We start from the raw sequence: 22,228 nt of genomic DNA, 5'->3' as shown, positions 1-22,228 counted from the left end.
TTTTGCATAAATTTTGCTGGAGAGTTCAACATTTTGGAAAATTTTCCAGGTTAGGAGGCTCTGTAGTTTGAAATGGAGGACCTCCCATTAGCGTAAAATTTGAAAATTTTTATACAAAATTCTGAGTTGTCTTCTCTTTTGCAAGAGAAGTTATCTTCTCATTAAATTCAGGGCCTCCTATTATGTTTTTTATCTTGAATTAGATAGTCCTATTTCCAAGCTCTACTTCTTTTCTTTTTATATAAATTTAGCTAACTATGATATTTAGTTTGGTTCTTTTTACTTGTAATGAACCTTTATTGTATCATTTTATTTTCTATCAATTGGTTAAAAAGGCAAACTAATCCCTGAAACCCCATTTCAGGGATTTTGCCAACAGAACCTAAGAAAACCGATTTGCAGGCACATCTGTGTGTGCTTTGATCTAAAGTTTATCATACATATTATTCATAAAATTGAAAACTTATGCTTTCCCTTAATAGCTTGTTAGTGGGCATGCATGGCAAAAACAAGCACTTTGTCCATTTAAAAAAATTTGTAATAAGTTGCAATAAAAGCTAGGATGGTATTGACATCAAGTAATTGGTATTGAAACCATCCTAGTTGTCAAATAGAAAACTTTTAAAACGTATATTAATTAAAACAGTGCATATATTCATGCTGCCAAATATGCCTGGTAGAGTCAGAGACACCCAATTTTTAAAACATAAATGTCAAACATGGGAGATTTGCATACCTGTGGCCACATTTATTACTTATACAATTTGATTTAGTCAATTCATTGCTACTGAGGCAAAACTGGGAAATATAGCATATGTGGGGCCCTTTGGATTATAAAAGGTTTCAGATAAGAGCTTTCGATGAAACCATGCAGTAACATTGAACACACTGTGCAGATTGCATGCATGTATATCTAACTCGCATTTATCAACATTGGTCAGCATATTTCTTTAAAAAAAGCCCAAACTTACTCAAAAGGAAAAAAATTGACTCTTTAAGCAACCCCGTCAAGGAGTTGAGTTTACAGAAAAGGAAAGCTCAATATAAGTACGTCAAACAAATTGCTCAAGTGAGTGCAACGGTGACAAATAAAATATTCTTAAAACACAATGAGTTTGTATAAATCTAAAAGTCTTTAGTGCAAATGGAGCAACCTATCAAAAGCAGGCCAAACAGCTGTTACATTACCAAAAGATTAAAAATCAAAGCATTCACAAGAACCATAAAAAATTTATCAACAAAAGTGGACTATTTTATTTCTGTCAAATAAAGCTGTAGAGCTTCAAAACACTGAGCTCTATAATTGTCTTGCAAATTGTGTGACCATCTCCTGGCACCTCGAGTATAATGTGTGAAGTTGTGGTAGCTGTAACTAATGGCTCTGCACAACGTTTAAAATATGATTTTAGCTAGAGATCTTAGAAGCGATTCGCAAGAGAACTTTGCTGATTGTAGACACGCCCAGCTACAGAAAGAACTTTAAGGTTGGATGTCATTCCAGTCACTGGATGCCTTTTTGGAAATTGAACATCAACTTGTTGTTTGAAGGTTAGGCAATCTAGACCACTTTGCCTCCACTGGTAAATATGCTGCTCTACCTGCAAAGAAACCAGTTATTAACCTGTTAGTATAGTTAAAAATTAGGAGAATGTTGAACACTACTCATTTTACAGACTTTCCCAAGATATCAAACCAGCTTTAAAACAATACTGACTAAAAAGTGTGCTCCATCATGTTGTTTTAGAACGCTTAGGAGATTGGCCAGAAACTTGGAGAGTAGGCTTTTGCAGCTAGCTATATTGGTGGCTGTACTAAATGTAGGTCACACAGAAGATGCTTTCCTACTGAAACTCTGCATAATTATGTTTGCCCTAAAGAGATTGCAGTTCTCACTATGTTGATGTTTTGCCTAAAAAAAAATTAACCTAGTAAGCTTTAAAAACTTCTTGTTTCAATGTTGTTAACACAAGTTAACTCAATAAAAGTAAAAAACAACAAACATTATCATTAATGCTTTCTTTTAAGCTAAAGCTTTTTTGTCAAACTATTAGGTAAGAATGTATCTTTTAAATATAAAATGTAATGAATAGTTGGGTTAAGAAAAGCTTTATTTTACAAACTAATAATTACAGCGTTACCATTCCTCTTATTTCTAAGCAAAATGCACCAAAATCTACAAAATTTTACACATTCAGCCTGTACTGTGATGAGAACCGTGTCTGTCCATATAAAGCCACCGTTGGATAATGGAAAAATATTGCATCCCGCTGGATTTGAACTTGCAACATTTACCTTGCTAGACTGACACTACAAAAACTATGCTAATTAACCTTGTAATAATTTGCAATATTTGAATGCATAATTATTGCAACTGATAATCTTTTACAGCACTCTACACTGCCAGGGTATTTGTTGGTACAAGCCAAGTTGATTCAAAATCTTGAGCTGAGTAAAATTCCTAACTGTCTACACGGTCAATTTTTTCCATGCACAGATTGACTATGAATTGTATAAAAGTCCCTTTTCATTCAGTTGGCCTTTAACACTGTAAGGTTGGTGTGTATGAATATGCCTTTCACTGCAATGCATACGTGTACAAATTAAGCATAGGGTTACTGCCAGGTTACTCTGCAAAGCAGAGTTGTCCTCTCGTGCACTCCAAACAAATCCTAAATATTTAGGATTATACATTAATCATTAATTATATAGACATTATTGAAATTCTTTAAATAGTTTAAAAGTTTCTATTAAAACAGATTTTCAGCTTTTGTTTACACCATTTAGTCTCTGCTTATATGATAAAGCTACTCTTTGCCATTAGCATGTCTGTGCAAATGCGCTCGTTTATAACAGTTCATCTTCGTAGACTATTTGAGATGACCAAAATAAATTCTAGCTCAGCAAAAAATTTAACTCTGATGCTCATATCAACTGATTTGACAATTAAAAAACATTCAGTTTTGAAGGTAGTAAACATGAATTTGGAGATCAAACAGAAGGTGAGATGAATAAAAGCCACAAGAGACCGACTGCTACTTGTTGCGGCTAGCTAACAAAGTAAAATCAGTGTCTGTATGACTTATCATTTATCCATCGTCGGGAAGAGCTTGGGAGCAAGATAGATTTTGATGAGACTAGATATCATGACATTTAGCTTGGTATACAGACGGTCCCCAACCTACGAACGAGTTACGTTCCGAACAATTGTTTGTACAGTGAATTTGTTCGTAAGTTGCTTCAGTGCTATATTTTGTATTATAACTTATGCTTAAGGCCTACATGTATATAAGTATATTGAAGGTTTATATTAGTATGTTTAAGGCTTGTATAAGTAACCTGTAAATTGGTTTGTACTGAAAAAACTTTTTAATAAAATGGAGAGAATACTGTGGTGGACGCCGGGCCATGACACAGCATTTCTTATTGATCGTATGTGTTGTCCTTTTTTATTATATCGTTGTTTTAATCGTTATGCTAGAACTTATCTTTGTTGTCCTTTTTTATGTGTTGTCCTTTTATTATACCGTTGTTTCACTCGTTATGCTATTGTTATATCTGATATCATGTTATAACACTATCATTTATCGTCACTTTTATTGTTGTCATACCAACTCGCTAGCGGTCCTATTTATTCACCTTGTTAGCCGGTGTTCTCACCGTTTGCCGTTAGGACGGAACAGTTGATATTACTGAATATAACGGAGCGCTCTCATTTATTTGAGCAGAGCAGATAGATGTACGCTCCTCAAATAGTGAAATTTCCTTCGCTAATAAAAAAGCTGAATGGGACTACACACACTCTCTTCTTTTTATTTATTAGTCTAGATCGTGCCAAGTAAAGGTCGGCAAACTCCTTTATAATACATACAAGAAAAATAAAAAAGTTCTTTGCGCACTGGAGATACGTTCACGCACTTATGCACTGCAACGGACTGGGCAGAGGAAGGTGGATGCTGGGTGATGCTTCTATGTAGCGCCTCTTTCTGCCGCTAATAAGTCGGTAATACCGTCGGTATTATCGATGAATATACGCGCAGACCTGTTCGTATGTACCGTTGTTTGTAACTCGAATGTTCGTAAGTAGGAAACCGTCTGTATTAACACTCCAAAGCTTTCACTGATAGATCCCCTTCAAATATTTCTGATTTCTTGCGAGGCGAATCATTTTACATATTTTGGACAAAAATGACAATCTCTAATGACAAACTAGTTTAACAATGTATTGGTATCTATAATAGCAAACCCTATGCATCTTATCATTGCTCAAGTTTGGCAAGAATGTAAGCGATATTTTTAAGGACAACTATGAAAATTTTGTTAATAATTTTGGGAACTTTCACCAACTTGACACTTTACCCTATATGGCATTACTTATGTTGGTCAAACAAAAGCTTTACATAAATTCTTTACATTGAGAGGAATTTGCGTTATAATAGGTATACATGTACATTATAGCAAAATTTGCTGTACAGCTATTCCAACCAGATAAAAATCTGACCTATGCCCATACTACAAAAAATTCATAATTTGAGTTAAAATACTTGGATTTAAGTTAAAATATGACCTAAAAGTCAATGAAAGGAACTTAAGTTTACTTTTCACATAGGAAACAAATACATTATGCTTATGAAACAATGGAAGTGTTTTGGCCTTAAAGTTTGGCTTATTTATGTATATACTTAAAAACATTACTTTTTATTTTGTGGGTTTTCACTGTCCACAAAAGACCCTGGTCCCCGTTTATCCCGAATATTGAATGGTGACTACAGAAAACAGCTATGACAGGCCGAACATGATTTGGAACAAAAGGTACATTTCTCACAAACAGAGATTGTAAATGGTACAAAAATGCAAGTTAAGCAATACGAGTGACATTCAGAGTTAAAAAAAAGCTATAGCTTGTTGCATATTATTAGATACATCGTCCAAATACATATTATTGAAATTTTCGGACTAGCACAAAATTTTTCATCTCAATATTTGTAAAATACATCTAAAAAATGTTGTTTTTCACCAAGGTTCATTCTATGTCACTCAATATTTTGGTGTTTTGACACCCTAATTTACCTTCACTAAGTTCCTTTGTCCGCTCTCCTCTGACCAGAAACCTCCCCAAATATGTAAGCTTTGGTAACTTTGAATCGCCAATTCTTTAGATAACTTGTCTAGCACCAGAGTGGGTGCAGAACATGTTATAGCAACACCCTGCAATTAGTAATAACAAAATAGAAATATCACATTTTTTGAATGAATGATTTTCCGATTTAAATTAAACTCTTTTCATAGCTAATCAATTGAAAGCTCATTGCTTGCTGCAAAAAAAGAAAAAACTGAGCAAGCAGAAGTGCATCTGATATTTTAGCTTATGACTCTCAATCCCAGCTTTGATATTTGTCACCATTGTGATTTGTAGGCAATAGAAGAACGCGAGTTAAGCAATGTAAAAACTTATTCATATCCTATTAAAAAAAGGACTTCAAATACTGAAGTGGTATTTCAAAAGCAATTACTCATTCGTAAAATTGATAGTCAGTAGTCTGACCCTGATCTGGACTTGGCTTTTAGATATTATTGCAAAGTAAAGTTTAGAGCTGGTCACCATAGGTTTTAACTGTGAGTTTCAGTTCCTATCCCAGACACTATGCTTACATATAGTCTGTACAAGTGCTATCGTCAGTGGACAGGCAACCAGAATGCAAGAACATGACAACTATAAACATGCACGGGTGAATAGGATCTGTATACACAATTAAAATAAAGCAGTTATTTCACAAGGCATAGTCCAATTTGTAAAACGGAATAACTAGTAAATGACATTCAACTAAATTGTTGTTGATGACAGCTCTGCACAAGCTTCAGCTAAACATTCACAGATAATAATTACATAAGAAAATACACAAACTAAAAAGCAATAATACTTAGTCAATACTAAGAATGATTATGAAGTTTAAGAATATTAATCAAAATTGCGTACAGTGGCACTCGCATACCGTTGTTGCTTGAAAGGTATGTTTCCAAAAGAAAATCTTGTCATTTTTCTAAAAGATTACTAATGCTTAAAGGTTGACTTGCAACAAAATTCACGCTACAGTTATTTGGTATCAAAAGATTCACCATGTCTTACTCTGTTGTGTTGCATGTGCAATATATGTAGAAATGTGATAACATGCTCTTAAAAGCTCAAAAGCGAAAAGTTAATCGCCGCCATCACGAAATTGCCGAAGATTAGAATCCCGTTCCAAAAATGGGTCAAATGGAACGTAGCTCAACAAGATGGCTTCTGTTTACACTTTCATGCAACCTCATTCATTCAAATATTTTCACAATTACACTTCACGCATTCAATGAAACGATGTCTATTGTCCTCAAGCATCTGTTTCCTCATCACTGTATTGATGTCACTTTGAGCACTGATATCTCAAAACCTACCGTAAAAAATGGTTTAATTTTTAACCTTAGCTCGAAGGAATGCATATCATCATCTGATAAGCATGACAAGCCTGTTGGTCACCTGTGATAGTCAAAAAATGCTGCGGAAATTATGCGAGCTGTTTGGCAGGAAGCATGGGTCACATGATCAGATTGCGACTAGACGATTAGATCAACCCAAAACAAAATTGTAAACTAGCGAGCATCTATATTTGGTAAGAGCTCTTTGGCGAAACCCAAAGTTTATGTCATAAACTAGTGCTACAAGAAGTTTTATATTGAGCCTTTTACGGAACTTACAATTCATGTGAGAAGATCACGTGTCAAAACAATAACCAAATTATTTTACTATGTCAGAGAAATGAATTGATTCCAATCTACGGCGGTTTCGGGATCGCGGAGATTAACTGTTTCTTTTTTAGCTTTTAAGAGCTTGTAATCACAGTTCTCCATATTTTGCACCCACAACACAGCAGAGTAAGCCATGGTGAATCTTTTGATACCAAATAACCGTAATGAAATTTTGTTGCAAGTCAACCTTCAACAAGCAAAATGATAACAAGCTCCAGTACCATGCATTGACAACTTGGGCAGCTAAGTCGTACATGCAAATCAGATGAGTATTTTACGGTATTTTGGAAAGGCCAATAATTAACCAATATTTGAGTTTTCATCAAGTTAAAGTACATTTAATGGGCCATTTTAGCAGCGCAAAGAAAGCACATTTCTGATGACCATTTGCACCAATTTAGGGCAGGTAGTAAGAGTGAAACAAATTGGTTCGACTTATTTTAGTCAAAAATGGATACAAGTATTAGCCAAATGAAAGTTTGTTACGGAAAGTTCTATCATAAGAACATAATTTGAAATAAATTATATAATAAACCTCTTGCAGTTGCTTCATTTTGTCCTGCAAACACATTAAAATCTTTAATAGAAAACAAGACACCTATACAAAATCAAAACTGGTAGTTAATTTCTGTTAGTGATGACATATTTTTTATTGTAGTTCTACAATAGCACTATAAGTTCCAAACAGTGCATTAACTATTAATATGTGTCATGATCACAGAATTCATGGTAAGTCGGGATTACAAGATTTAGCAAACAAAATTTTGATTCTAGCCTAATTACAGCAGATTATATATCAAAAAACTGAAGCACGTTTACCATTAGTGCAAAAACATAGTTCCAAGAAAACTGGTATTAAAGTTTGAGAAACGAAAACCAATGTAAAGTTTTGATTACATTTCAAAACGACATAGCAACCAATATCAAGATATTGTGATATTTATCTAGATTTCTGTACTTGGATCCAAAAAACTATGCTGAATTTAAAAATCTAAACAGATTTTAGCTGGTTGTCAAAGAAATAGCTGTATATTTATAAGAAAGTGTATTACTTATTTTTGCAGATATTAAAAACAGCTTGATTGTATCGCGATATTGGGCACACCCAAATCATCAACCAAATCTTTAGAAAATTAACAACAGTAACATATTGCACACCATCGGTCACTATATACTTCGACCTTGCAAACTCGAATAATTATTCTCATAACTAAATCTGATTATAATTTCATAAAAATTGAATAATTATTCTTATTATTAAATATTGTAGTAATCTTGTAAGAATCGTTAGGAAAATATCACCACACTCCCTTTACTTTCACTGCTTTTGACATCAGTTAGAATACCAAAGTACTCATTACAAGCGTCCAAAATGTCAAAGTTACCTTTAAAATCGGCAAAAAAGAAACAATTATTTTTAGCGGACACCATTTTTCAGTACTTCTTGTTTAGCATAGCAACGGTTTTAAGTTTTTTTTCGATGGTAAAATACTTTTATTGGCTAAACTGACTTCAGATTCAGAAAGATCACTCTTTGATTGGTCCAGACCTACAGGTTACAAAATTTGTTACCAATATTATAAGTTCAGTTGGTGCAACTTCAAAGTCGAATAATTCAACTTCGTGATTTGCGACTTAACCATGGTTTCTGTGACCGCAACCCATATGATCTACCTGCTGATAACTTCAACTCCTTTACTACCAAATAGATCTCTCTACCGCGACATAAGTGTTTCGTGAAACTTAATTTCTAAAAGAGTGTATAAATGGTTATAACTTTACACCCCAATTGTTTATTAACAATATTTTTATAGCAAGTTTGTCAGCATAAGTTTTTATGTTAGTTCATGCCCCCAAAAATATTACAAACGAGTTGTCGAGTGAGAGGGACCACTTTTCGTCCATTTTGAAATTACTGTGAGGTAAGCACAAAACTCTAGTCGGATGATTTATGAATATTATTAGTTTACATGTTAATTAATCTGATGAACATAATTACTCTCATTAGTACTATTGCTCAATAAAGTTGCTCAGTCTATAGATCTGAAGTTAGTAACCATTTATGGCTGTATTGCTTCTGAAATTACTGGTCATCAGTAAGAAGATTTCATAAAACAAGTTTTTGCAAAGCAAAACTATGCTCAGGTTGTAAACGCATTTTTATTTGCTCAACATATGCAAATAATAGCTTTTTTCAATCAGGTATAGATGTAATAAGATAATTTACTAATTAATCAGTAATCGGAAACAATTTGTACAAAAGCTTGCTAAAGCCGCATCATGCAGACCTTGGCCATACAGAAGCACATTGCCAAACGAGCTGTACTATTGGTAGTTTAAGAGTTCACACTGAAACAGCTTCAACATAAAATTAAGACATAAGAAATCAGTGCAAAAACTGCTTCGTATTACATTTACTTCATGCCTTGTTGTAATTGAGCATCATACTGCGTGCACAATTAGGAAAAATGGCTGCAAGATCAAAATTTACCAAGTCTTTAATTTGTTAATGAAGCCGTGATAAAAACAATTTAGACAATTTATGCAGAACTTAAATGCAACTGCATTTCATCAGCATTTTTATAAGCAGGCTTAGTGTAAACAAAACAGAGTAAGAGCCATACTACAAGTTCATGAAGTTTTGAACAAATTGTTACTTTACCCTTCAATATGTTGTAAAATGCTAAGACAAGGTTAAAAAATTATTGACGCTGTTGGAAGAGAGAACATTTCAAATGCCTCTAGATTTCATAAAAAACAGCTAAAAATGATGGCCAGGGTTCTTGAGGACACTTTTATTTGTATGAAAGATTGGTAGATAGAACATTATTACACAAACAGACAATTCCAGAATTAAAGCGCAAACATTGTGGCCATGAAGGGTAAATAAAAATTGTTTCAAAGTAAAAGCCAAAAGGCTATTGTGCCTGGTAGTGGTAGCATCATTACCATATCATTTTTCTATTGAATAACGTAATACACTTTTTATTAGAATAGAACAGACTTTGGTACATTAATTTGTCCTACATGTGATGGCTCTTATTAAAGACCTAATTTTCACCAATGAAGTGTGCCCTCAGATTAAGATGACCCTATTTATGAACCACACCGCCTATCAGAGTTTTTTAACATACACATTAATCAGCAGAAGGTTTTACGCCTAATGTTACCGACAAAAAATCTAAAAAGTGTGTTGCAGTATGAGCTTGGTCAGGTTCTCATCCTCTTTTGCTGATACAATATGTAGCAATCAGTAGTCCATTTTCCAAAGGTTTATTTATTGCCCATTTCTAAAACCTTGGTAGCTGTAAAGGTCTAACACAGCTGTTTATTGCAATAATAAACTGTAAAAACAAAAATAATGATTCTCAAAAAACTTTGGTCGCTGTTGGCTGTTAACATGTTTTCTATTAGTTAGATGCAGGATGGCGATTAGTTTTTTCCTATTAGGTACACATATGACCGGCTAACTAATTGCCTACTCACTAATAAGAAATGTTTTGTACAAAGATTTTTTAGCGCATTGCTCTTGGTTATAAGCGTACATTTTGCTGAGCTGCACTGCGCAGCCTGTTGTACGCACTCAGTTAATGGACTAGACCAAAATCTGATTGTGTTTTAGACTTTTTCCATTCGGAAAACCCAGGCTACACTCATTAAGAAATACATTCAATCTTTAAAAAATGGTTAATATTTTAATACTTTGATATTGTATTTGTACAATTTAAATATCAATTGTACATGCCACTCCATACATGGTTATTTTGCTTCATAACTATTGTTTTACTGTTTTTGCGGATTGTCAGTGCTATAGTATTTTAGTGTAGCGAACTACCCAATGTAATGACTGCAGTCTCTAGAGCTCACTTTAGTCATCAAAGCCCAATTTAATTATCAGAAGATTAGGACTACAAAAAGTAGAGGACTCATCAACTTACCCTTCAGTTTTTCAAAACACTTGTAGGCCAATATGATTAGTTCTGTGAGAACATGATTAAAGAACAATAGTTCTGCGTGGTGAGCTCATCTTCGTTCTCCAGATTAAACAACTTCTACAAAAGAACAAAGATCTTAACATTGTATAAAAAATAAGTTGATGAGGACTTTATGCACAGAGTCTCTGACCACCTTCAATTTTGTATTGGAAAAAATGTTGAAAGTGAGCTACCGCTAAACCTATATTTGAATGCACCTTGATTTGATTGGCACCGCTATTTGGGACCACATCAGGAGATTGCTTTGAAAATCGAGCGCCATCTTTTTAATGAACGCCAACTTTATTTGAGGAGGTAAGTTACCTTATCAGTATATGTATAGGTTTAGGTATATTCGCCTTTTGTGAAAATATAGCAAGGAGCTTTTAAGGTCCAAACACACTAGGCGATTTTATTGCAAGCGTCATGAGGGCGAAGATATCGCTGGTGCGTGCATAAACACACTTGAGCGATTTACTAGCAAATGATATAATGGGCACGCTCAAAAACGGCCAATAAAAATCCGTATCATTAGTTTTTTCGGAGTTGTTGATAAATTTAGGCCAGTCAAAATGTCGTCGTCTAGGCTACAACATAAACAACCTCCACATTTGTTATTAAACCTATCTCCCTTTCAAAGAGTGTACACTGCCTACACTACAAGACAAAAGAAAAACGATTCTTGTATTTTTAGCTGTATTTTTTTTACAATTTTTTATACATATTTTATTTTGTAGTGGTTTTTCATATTTAATATATTAAATATTTACCATTCTCAAGATGGTCAACCGGCGCAACGATTGACTCCGGATGTTGGTTTTCTTCTCGGATTTTTTTTAATTTTGTTATGATGGACAGAACTGGGAGTGCTATTATTAAATTCATGAACAATTGAGTGTTCGTTCTGAAGATGTTTCGTAACAAAATAGAAAATTGGAGCTGATGTACGTTGTTCAACATCGGTAAGAAATAATTACCCGCCGTAAAATTACATTCTGGTAAGAACTAACCAATCGAAATGCATCTCGTTAGCAATAAAGTTGTGTAGAGAAATTCTAGCTTTATCACTCTGCATGAACATGCTGAGTGGATTTTAACAGATTAGCTCTAACGCAATATCGCTCTAATTATCGCCTAATTTGTTTTCACCTTAAGATAATGCTTCAGTGATAACACTTGTTCTATTGAGTCAAATATGCTACAAAGCAAAAAATTACTCTGAATTTGTTGTCAGGGTTTTATAAAAACACCATTATCAGCTTTTCAAATGTCTTAACCGCCAGTACATCAGCAGTCATAATTAAACATTGTCCCAAAAACAAGCGGCCTCAAACTGCCTAAAATATCGTACTAATCAAACATTCCATGTTAAGTGGAAAGAAAATGGGATAAACTACAGCATTGAAATTAAAGCACTCTCACACTCACTTCATGAACAGTTCTGTCAAAATCTTTACTGATAACTCAGCTTGCACTTTTATTCCATAAGTGGCAGAGTCACATCTAGGAGCAATAGGTCGGCTTTGCGCTAGAGGACAAGCAAGGCTAAAAGTGATAAAAATTGGATAATACACAATAAACTTTCAAGTTCAATTAGTGATGAGGGAGCAAAAGTATCCTACATGGGAGCTATTGCACACTTTAAACATGATATTTGTACCTCACAAACTCACATGGTCTTTTAGAGTAAAGTAGATGCTCCTATAACATATACATCCTATAGCATAAATTCTAGAAAAAGTCGGGCAATTTTGTGAAGTTTTTGCTTCGTACCGCGTAAAAAACTCCATATAACTTAAAGTGTATCATCGGGCGAGTTCTAAAGTTTGATTTGAGTGTTAGTCTGTCTCGCCACACCTGCGAGAAAAGAAAGCGACATACAGCGGTGTCACAAAGTATTTGTCCACATCAAACCTCACTGCCCATTTTAGGTAAATTTGTTGTAGTAGTCATGTAGAGGGATTGAACCCTGACAAACCATGCATCATTTAAAAGTAAATTAACATTAGATCTTGTTGACACCATCAGTAATAAAATTACGGTTAATCAGGGATCAATAATCATTTTTAGGCCAATCAATGTGAATCAGTGCTTATTAACTCATTTTCAAACGCAATATGACATTATTAATTTTCAAGTGGAATATTATCACAACAATAGAGATCCTGTTGGACAGCATGTGCAGCAAAGGTTTACAGTTTTGCTTGTTAAAAGAAGAACAGCTAGAGATCCCAGAATTCATACCAGCGTCAACATCAACCATGGATAAGAAATGTGTCAACGACCTCATCATTCGCCTGCATACGATGGGCAATCTGAGCAATAGAAAAATAGCGAAGAAGCTTAGAGTATTTCAATCTAAAGAAAATTAAGTGGTAAAGAAATGAATGCAGCATCAAACCACCAAAGATCTACCACGATCAAGGCGTTTGAAAAAACCAGCTGTCCAACATGATTGCTGGTTTCAGATTATGAACACTCTAGCGCTCGTGAGGCTTGTTCACAGCATGCCTAAGGCTGCAGAATGGTTATAGTCTGCAAAGGCTACCAGATAAAATATTAAAATGCAAAACAACCCCAATGGCTTTTTTCTGGGCCCATAACAGTACAAGACCGTTATTTTCAATTTAGAAAATAATTAAAGAAGAGATAATAACGAAATTTGCGATGACATATTTTCTGGTATGCAGTGTGAATTAGTAGGCAGCGGTTGATACAATAGAAGATATTTGGCAATTTTAAAATCTAGTTATTTCTATTTTTCAGCTCATTAGGATTGTTTTGATACAGGGTTTTATGTATGCAGTGCAAAATAATTCCAAATTATGATGAATTTATTGCAGTGCTACACTTACTTAAACAGGCAGACAAAGATTTTTTCCCAACACTGTACATAAAGCATTATACATATAATACATACAATTTCCATAACATTCTGACTCTTGTGATAATTTGTCTGAAAAGACAACGGAACAGAAAATAGGTACATATAGCAGTGCAATTGTTGATAAATACTTTAAGGCTATTGGTCGGTGCATCTGAATGTCACGAGTTGGAGTTGCAATCTTGAGCTCTTAAGAACGAATAGATGACGAAAAGGTACTATCGCTTTTTTATAGTGAAACTATTTTTTCTTAGTCAATTGTTGTAAGTCGCTGTCGCGTCAAACTATGCGCTCTTCATCAAATTATTGTCAATTTACCACAATCATGGTCTATTAAACCAATGAGGTTGATCATGAAAAGTTGTCGATGAAAACCAATAATACAGTTAAGGCACCGCCAATACATTCAAAAGAATGTAAGTCGGATTCTCACATGAGTGAGTTTGGAAAGGTCCTGAAATGGTTTAGACAATTTACATGTATGTTAACATTCTTATAATGAAAAATCCTTATCATGTAAACGTTCCTAGAACTGATCATCTCATTTTAGCAGCGCCTACTGTACAGTCATGTCTGATATGAGAGCAAAACGCATTCTGGGACTAAAGCTCGCAAGTTAATTTTCTTAAAGTCCTATCTCAAAAATGTTTTTTATATAAATTAACTAAAGATAAATTATTGTGTTGCCATCCTCTAAAAAACTACCAATAAGAGATATTACAATGAAAAAATACATGATTTTATCTATTCATACTCTATACCCATGCCCCCAAGGCTACAAATACCTATGTAAAGGTTATGGTCTGCATTGAAATGTAGCAGTATTATGCACAACATAATTTTGAGTAGTGGCAGTATGCAGCAGTCCATACAGTAGCATACCGTATGGAGTTCTTACCTTTCAGAGAATCATAGCACTAATGATTGTGAGAGAGAGACCTGATGCAACACGCTTGGTACGCTACACTTTTGTGGCATCGCATAAAAAAACTTAAAGTATAAATTTAATATAACTGAATTCAGCTTAATAAAAAAATCTTGAAAAAAATGTTCTGATCTTATATTAGAGCTAATTCTATTTTTTCTTCATTTTAATTTTTAAATCATCTCTTCCTGGCTGGAAACTTCTCGATTTGCTTATACTCTCATTTCCAGCCAAACTTTTTAAAACAAATCTGAAGCAGACCTGACGGGAAAACCACGTGATGTAGTTTCCGTAACTGGCCTTTCGCATCTTTGGGCATTTAGTGATACATCAAAAACCACCTTGCAAGCTCGCATCTCTAATTTTCTAGAATTTCAAGGCGAAAGTGGGTAGTGAGATAGTGAATGGTACAGAATTTGTGTAAACATAAATTGCTTGAATTCTTAAATCTATTCATTGGTTATTGTTATATATATATATATATATATATATATCAATATATTTATTTTGAAGGTTTGGGGTAGACTGACACAATCTTCTGAAGAATCAATTGATTTCCTATAGCCGGCTTGGGTATTGACTCGGTTTGGGTATTGACTCGTGTTCGCTTCAAATTCTGTATCATTTATGATTTTGCTACCCATGAAAGTTTATTATAAGTTATGACTAATGTGTTGAGAGGATATGGGAGGTCATTAAGTACAAAGCCCATCAAGTCAAGTAGTCAATGATGACTTACCAGCTGTTCAAAATTAGGTTGGGTACGTGTCTAATGACAGGGAAGAAGCGTTCAACTGACATTTATGATCTACTCATCGCCAAAATCTTCCGGAAGACAATGCAAGGAAGAGGACCTTGATGACCGCCCAGGCCTATATAGATGAAAGAACCGTGAGTCACCACCGGTTTGTATGTCAATGAATTTGATATAGAAATACATAAAGTGCTGGTCAAATGAAAAGCAATACACGAGATGTTATGGATGAATAGCTATGCAAATGGCTTTGTACTAACCCTTGGTATGAAATATTACCCAAGCCTGTGTCATTAGACAGCAACCACATTTGCTAGTTAAAGCTCCAATTTTCAAATAAATTAGACAATGCTATGTAAATACATGTAAGATAATATCATAGTTGTTAAATATAAATACAAACTTGTAAAAATCCATGATACGAAACCGAGTTTTAACCCGTTGATCCTCGCTCGATCTAATCAATGCGTGTCAGTAAACCTAGACAATATGTCCAGCAATCCGAAGTTATTAATTTTTTACCAAATATATCTAAACGTGCTAACAATGCAATGATATTTGGTGAAACAGCAGTACAAAAAGTCGGACAACCTACAGCAGATGTCATCAAACAGAAAAAAAACAGTATGTCACCATTATTCGGGCTAAAACTATAAAGGTTCGCACGATTTTAAACACTCATTAAACATTTACAGATAATATTCATCCATAGCACGCTCATCATCCTTTCATGACTCAAAATATACTGAAAATTTATATTTATTATCATAAAATTCCACATTTGTATCACAGTCATTTTGATTGTTTCGCGATATCATTCTAATAAAATGTGTTATTATAATGAAAGAAGTGGATAAAGATAAGTGAAAAATGTTACAAATGGAAGTGAAATTTAGAACCTAACATCCTGCGAAAGAATTAATTTTATTAGTTTTTGCTGTTGCTTAAAAACATATTTTGTAAACAGAACCATATGGAAGCCTGTATTCCGCCATTAAGGTTTCTGCCACAGCTTACGCAATTCCGTAATACCAGCTGTGAGGGTTCAGAGGGCTAACATTGATGAGATACTGCATTATTTACTGTTTTGGTTAGTATTGTTCCTTATACCTAAATTGTAAAAACAAATGAAAAATAATTTTCTTTTGTTTTGCAGGTACAACTACAAAAACATTGACAACAAGCGTGATAATCTCAAATCAGAAGATTGGAGACTAAAATTATAAAAACACTACACCATTCTATGTCATTTTAATTGAACAAGTTGAACTGACTGAAACATGCTACATCTCCGGTGTTTTTTTTTGTAAAACCTAACTTAATACATGACATTAGCATAGTCAGCGTGATATTTAAATGCAACTATAATTATTTCCCGAGTTGCATTAGTCCATAGCAAGCATAGTTGCTGAATATTGCACATCTTTCAAGTGGAGTAAACCCAGCACTTATACATTCTGCTCAAAGAGTTCTTGTGCCAAATCTCAAACTCAGCAGTCAAAATTTTAGCCAACAAGATAAAAATACTCAAACTTTTAAATATCAAGATTTGAGAGAAGATAATTCCCAAATTTCCAGTGAGTATAATACTACTTTTTACTAACAAAAGTCAACCAAAATACCATGAGAACAGTAATACACAGTCTGGGTAAGGTTAGTCGGCTAGGCTATTAAAAACTAGATGAAATCATAATTGTTATATACAGGGTTTAGCTTTATAAGAGGGTCAGTATGGTGTAATCTCAAGAGTTCAAAACTTTCAAGTTGGAAACATTGGAAAACATTGAAATCAATGTTCAGAGGCTAAGCATGACACTAAACCACAAAAATGTTCATTTTAATGTCATGACCAGAGCTATATTGATTGCTAATTATGATTTTTGTTATGTGGGTCTACAGAAAAAGCTATCTTGAATAGTACTCCACCCTTTCCTATTATAATTAGTTAAAACAATATGATTTTTAAATTTCTTGTTGGCATGAGTAACAGTAACAAAATAACAAGAAAAGAGGGCGTTCAGCTAAAGACTAAGACACAGTTGTTATCAAAATTATAGACCATATAATTAAACCCTGAAAATAAAATTGAAAAAGGAGTCACACTGTTTTATCTTGTCAGTACACACCTGCAACCAAAAGCAAGTCAGGCATCATAGCATCATTACGAAACACGATTGCAGAATCTACAGAAAAAAAAGACAATTGATGGTGAGCATGCATTCATGTTGACCAAGATAAATTAGGCAGTACATCACAAGTTAGACAAAGACACACGAGTAACGCATGTAAACAAGTGCCAGCGAGGTGTTGACAGTGGCTGATGGGATTAGCCATTTCTCTGAACTAAGCAATCACCAGCCACGCTATTACATAATACCGTACACTCAGCTATACACAAATGGATGTTTAAATAATGCTAGCTACTAGATTATGACCTTCAGTTCTTGAACTGGGTAATGTCTGGCTCTGAAAGCTAAAGCTTGCAAGATACAAAAGGTGTCCCACAGCACATTGGAGAACTATCAAGCAAATTTAGTCATTGATTTTGCTAATGCTGCACACAAATTTGTTGCTAACTAGCATATTAATGTGTATACAGAGAGCTTAATTATTTTGCATGTATCTGTATCATGGTTCAAAAGCTAAGCTTGCTGAAAAACAATTTAGTATTTCATATCTACCAAAGCATTATGAATTATAGCAACTCTCGACTACTGCCAATCGCTTGACATTTCTACAGTTTCTTCGGCTTTTATGACTACAGAGGTTTTCTTGGTTTGCGATTAGGTTATCTGGAGTGTTCTTGTCCCTGCATACACATATATCTTTTTTGATCACTCAAACCTTATCTCTATCTCTTCTTCGAGTACATAGAACAATTTAAGTATTGTTCAATATATATACTTAAATTGTAATTTTACAGGTGAAAATAGCTTTTTATCATTTTGCAGGTAGAACTACAAAAACATTGGCGACAAGCGTCAGAACCTCAAATAAGAAGAATGGAGACTAAAATTATAAAAACATCACACGACTCCATGTCATATTTAATTGTACTAGTAGAACTGACTGAAACATGCTATATCTATGGTGTTTTATGTGTACAACCTAAATTATTACAAGACACCAGCTTAGTCATCATGATATTGAAATGCAATTATAATTATTTCCATAGTTGCATTAGTTGTAGCAAGCCTGGTTGTTGAATTTCACACATCTTTCAGTCCCAGTAAACCCAGCATTAATCCATTCTGTTTAAATAATTCAAGCGCCAAATCTCACACGCAGCAGTCTAAATTCTAGCCAACAAGATAAAAATACTCAAACTTTCTAATTACAAGATTTGAGAGAAGATAATCCCATGAATTTTCAGTGAGTTTCACTGCTAGTGCCAAACCCTAATTTGTACTAACAAAAATCAGCCACAATACAATCAGGACAGTACTACACAGTGTGGGTAAGGTTAGTCAGCTAGGCTATTAAGAACTAGATGAAATCATATTTGTTATAGACAGGGTTAAGCTTTATAAGAGGGTCAGTATGGTGTAATCTCAAGAGTTCAAAACTTTCAAGTTAGAAACATTGGAAAACATTGAAATCAATGTTCAGAGGCTAAGCATGACACTAAACCACAAAAATGTCCATTTTAATGTCATGACCAGAGCTATATTGATTGCTAATTATGATTTTTGTAATGTGGGTCTACAGAAAAACGCTATCTTAAATAGTACTCCACCCTTTCCTATTATAATTAGTTAAAACAATATGATTTTTAAATTTCTTGTTGGCATGAGTAACAGTAACAAAATAACAAGAAAAGAGGGCGTTCAGCTAAAGACTAAGTCACAGTTGTTATCAATATTGTAGACCATATAATTAAACCCTGAAAATAAAATTGAAAAAAGAGTCACACTGTTTTATCTTGTCAGTACATACCTGCAACCAAAAGCAAGTCAGGCATCATAGCATCATTACGAAACACGATTGCAGAATCTACAGAAAAAAAGACAATTGATGGTGAGCATGCATTCATGTTGACCAAGACCAGTTAGACAGTACATCACAAGTTATGGTGCGTTTACACTGGCCAGGACCGACTCCGATTAGGTGCCAATACCCTGACTCAGACCGGTACCTCAGACATTTCATGTATGGGTGCCGACACCGACTCCCCTTTACATTGCAACGATCAAACCACTTTTTCGGTACCAACAGCCAATCACAGCGCTTCGCCGTTCTGACCTTCACCCAACCACGCAAAGACGAGTACACATAAAAATCAACGCGTTTGATGTGGAAAATTATATACTAGTACTACACTATTACTACTGCTCCTACTACTACCGCTAGAAGCAACTACTGAATGCCGAATGGAATCTTCCGATGACGATTAGATTTTGTTGATGCCATTGTTGATGGCAGGATCAGCTGCCGGAGCTCTGACAGTCTGTATTATATGTAATTATGTTTGTATATATTTTATGTCTATAAATATTTTATTATATGTGTTTTCCTTTTTATTATAGCCTTGTTACTCGTTAGGCTATCAATTGTCGTCGTTTATGTTGTCATATCAACGCACTAGCGGGCCTAATTATTGGCCATTTAAACATTGTTACCTGGTGTTCCTCCTCGGTTCCGTTAGCCGGAACGGGCAATTTTATTGTATATAAGGGCGCAACGCTCACTTAGTAGACAGAGCGAATGGCCGTACGCTCCTCGGCTAGTAAATTTCCTTCGCTAATAAAACCTTGAATAAAATCACACTCAATTTATTTCTGTATGAAATAATTTAGATCGTGCCAAGTAAGGGCCGGCAAATTCCTTTAAAGTAGTACATGTAGTAGAACTAGTAGTAGTACTAGTAGTAGTCATACAACTGGCTATTCACTTTTAATTAATTTAAATAAAAGCTCACTATCAGAAAGAGCGCTAGGGAAAGTTTAATGACAGTCTCTTAGCCTCTCATTAAACCTAGCCCTTTCGTTTCATAAACTTAGAACTGCCATTAAAGCTTAGGCTCATTTAATCAGAGGCTCCTAGCTTATGATTGGCTGATGAGCTGCTGGGATTCACCGACACCGACTTTCAAATCAGCACCAACACCGATCTTTCTGCTCACACCTACCGATGCCGACACCGACTCATCAAATTGGTCTGTGCTCGACAAAATGGGTGACAAAATCGGCCAGTGTACGCGCACCATTAGACAAAGAAGCATGAGTAATACATGTAACAAGTGCCAGCGAGGTGTTGACAGTGGCCGATGGGATTAGCCTGAACTAAACAACCACCAGCCATGCTATTACATAATGCCATACCCTCAGCTATATACAAATGGATGGTTAAATAATGCTAGCTACTAGATTATGACCTTCAGTTCTTGAACTGGGTAATGTCTGACTCTGAAAGCTAAAGCTCACAAGAGACAAAAATTGTCCTGCAGCCCACTGGAAAACTATAAAGCAAATTTTAGTCATTGATTTTGCTAATGCTACACACAAATTTGTTGCTAACTAGCATATTAATGTGTATACAGAGAGCTTAATTATTTTGCATGTATCTGTATCATGGTTGATTAGCCAATCAAAAAAATGTTCAAAAGCTAAGCTTATGGCAAAATAGTCATTTTCTCTTAAGTAATAACTGCAACTGGGAATATTAATAATATCATTCAATAATATAAACATCCATGGTAAAAGATTTTTCTCATGTCATGCGTATCTAATATCCTTCACAAAGCCTTGTTAGCAAAGCTGATGCTACATGTACTTCTAGCATTATACAATGTTGCTCATTTTACATCCATTTTTCGTCCTAAATTTCTATACTGGAAAATGAACTACTGCTAACTTTTGCCTTGCAATGGAAGCTTTGATAAGCATATGGTACAGAAATAATTTTTGTATGAATATTACAATATAAATTATATACCATTTCACTATTCAGTTCTTAAACATCCTTCTGTAAACCATATTATTGAAACAGTTGCTTTACATTTTTGAATCCCTTGAAATCTTTAAAAAGTTGAAAAACTTATCATTCGCGACCTTGAAGCTTTAATGTAAAGCATGCATCTAGCAATAAGTTAGCAAGACAACATTTTTCTGTAATCCATATCTACGAAAACATTACCAAGGATAGCGACTCTCAATTCTTGCAAATCACTTGACATTTCTACAGTTATCTTCAGCTTTTAAAACTACATATGTTGTCTTGGCCTGCGCGGTCAGGTGGGTTTTTGTACCTGCATATTTTTTGCTCCCTATAACTTTATATCTAAGCATTTATAACAGCCTTTCTCTTCTTTGATTTTCTGCTTTTCAGTTGTTATACGACTAACACATATATAAAGTCAGAATGACTGCGTTAAAAACATGAATATGAAATAAATGTTAGGCTACAATCATTCAGACTCCTAATAAAAGTCCTAATTTTTTGTTACTTTGGATGAGTGACAACCATAAATTCTTTAGTTCAATGTAATCTCCAAAGTGCATGGTAAGCCAGAGCTAAAGCATAAGCACACATACCTGCTACCTCCACTATCTGTCCTATTTCTTAAATAGAGTTTTAGCCTATCCTTGTTCGTCTAAATCAGAAACTAAAGCTAAAAGCCTGACTGTAACGAGATGGAATGAGTTAGATTCACAGCCTTACTTAGGCCTGGTTCGAACCAATATGGCATCTAAGACACGTGTGACAGAGTACCTGTTATGCAAGCGATCGCTCATGGACTACAAGCTCAGAGTGCGCGACTATTATGTCCTACAGAAAGAAATGTCGTCATTTGCGCAATTAAATTAATTTGATGCCCATACGCAGCTACACAATTTGTTTGCTTTCCAGCTGTTGGATACATAATGAGTCGAGATTACGCAGCTGTCCCGGGTCTGAACCCGGCCTCAGCT

General features: G+C 34.6%; 2 long non-coding RNA genes across 2 annotated transcripts; both read right to left on the bottom strand.

The window, feature by feature from the left end:
• Positions 1 to 891: 891 nt before the first annotated feature.
• LOC137387677 (uncharacterized) lies at positions 892 to 5,131 on the bottom strand. The gene is made up of 2 exons (XR_010977937.1): positions 5,068 to 5,131; positions 892 to 1,598 (listed from the first exon to the last, which is right to left on the bottom strand). It is a non-coding gene; the product is annotated as an uncharacterized lncRNA (long non-coding RNA).
• An 8-nt stretch (positions 5,132 to 5,139) lies between these two features.
• LOC137387676 (uncharacterized) lies at positions 5,140 to 21,966 on the bottom strand. The gene is made up of 6 exons (XR_010977936.1): positions 21,851 to 21,966; positions 19,254 to 19,310; positions 17,444 to 17,500; positions 15,303 to 15,435; positions 10,719 to 10,832; positions 5,140 to 5,205 (listed from the first exon to the last, which is right to left on the bottom strand). It is a non-coding gene; the product is annotated as an uncharacterized lncRNA (long non-coding RNA).
• Positions 21,967 to 22,228: the final 262 nt, after the last annotated feature.

This window comes from Watersipora subatra, chromosome 2, assembly GCF_963576615.1.
Source record: "Watersipora subatra chromosome 2, tzWatSuba1.1, whole genome shotgun sequence".
In the NCBI taxonomy this organism is placed as follows: Eukaryota; Metazoa; Bryozoa; class Gymnolaemata; order Cheilostomatida; family Watersiporidae; genus Watersipora; species Watersipora subatra.
This window is presented reverse-complemented; position numbering and strand designations above follow the sequence as displayed.